The following is a 1,078-nucleotide window of genomic DNA, read 5'->3' as shown; positions in this document are numbered from 1 at the left end:
TCTCTATTGTATCCAGCCTCTAGTGTGTGGATTTCTTTACATGGGTTAGTTACGGTTGATTCAAGACAAAGTTTTTGTCATTTATTTGCATGTTTGCCATTTCACCACATACTACACTGAAATACTAAATGGCCTAAAACATGAAAATCTATTTTGGTTGACATGTTTTTTTCAAGAGTCAGTTTTGCTGACCGTGATGGCTGGTGGCTAATGGCAAAAATGAAAATAATTGACAATAACTTTGTCTTGAATCAACCGTAACTAACCCATGTAAAGAAATCCACACACTAGAGGCTGGATACAATAGAGAAAATATGTATTCTCCCAATTGTGGGATAAGTGTTTTATTTTCACCAACAGATAAGTGGCTAGCTTACAACAGTACCAGTCAATCCTCTACACATTCAAATGGGCTTAGTCAGGTCCAGTGCAATGTGCAGAAACTCCACATTGGTATTCCTTGTCTGAATTTTTCATTAATCCTTACCCATACTTGTCTTTCCATCCATTGTAGAATGGAAAAGGGGGGTTTCTGTAGTGTAGTGGTCATCATGTTTGCTTTACACGCAAAAGGTCCCAGTTTCGAAACCTGGCAGAAACAGCCTTGTTGTTGAATACATGTTGTAAGCATCCACCCTAGGTGTGTGCTTATTTTTGCCATTAGCCACCAGCCATCACGGTCAGCAAAACTGACTCTTGAAGAAAACATGTCAACCAAAATAGATTTTTCATGTTTTAGGCCATTTAGTATTTCAGTGTAGTATGTGGTGAAATGGCAAACATGCAAATAATTGACAATAACTTTGTCTTGAATAAACCGTAACTAACCCATGTAAAGAAATCCACACACTAGAGCCTGGATACAATAGAGAAAATATTTATCGTCCCAATTGTGGGATATGTGTTTTATTTTCACCAACAGATAAATGGCTCGCTTACAACAGTACCAGTCAATCCTCTACTCATTTAAATGGGCTTAGTCAGGTCCAGTGCAATGTGCAGAAACTCCACATTGATACTTGTTGTCTGAATTTTTCATTAATTCTTACCCATACTTGTCTTTCCATCCATTGTAGAG

At 37.7% G+C, this 1,078-nt stretch overlaps 1 non-coding gene across 1 annotated transcript; it reads left to right on the top strand.

The window, feature by feature from the left end:
• The first annotated feature begins 528 nt into the window (after positions 1-528).
• On the top strand, positions 529-601 carry trnav-uac. The gene has a single exon. It is a non-coding gene; the product is annotated as a tRNA-Val (tRNA).
• Positions 602-1,078: the final 477 nt, after the last annotated feature.

The sequence above is a fragment of the Cyprinodon variegatus genome, unplaced genomic scaffold (genome assembly GCF_000732505.1).
Source record: "Cyprinodon variegatus isolate N-32 unplaced genomic scaffold, C_variegatus-1.0 Scaffold102, whole genome shotgun sequence".
Lineage (NCBI taxonomy): Eukaryota > Metazoa > Chordata > Actinopteri > Cyprinodontiformes > Cyprinodontidae > Cyprinodon > Cyprinodon variegatus.
The sequence above is the reverse complement of the archived record's forward strand: the minus strand, read 5'-3'. Positions and strand labels throughout refer to the sequence as shown.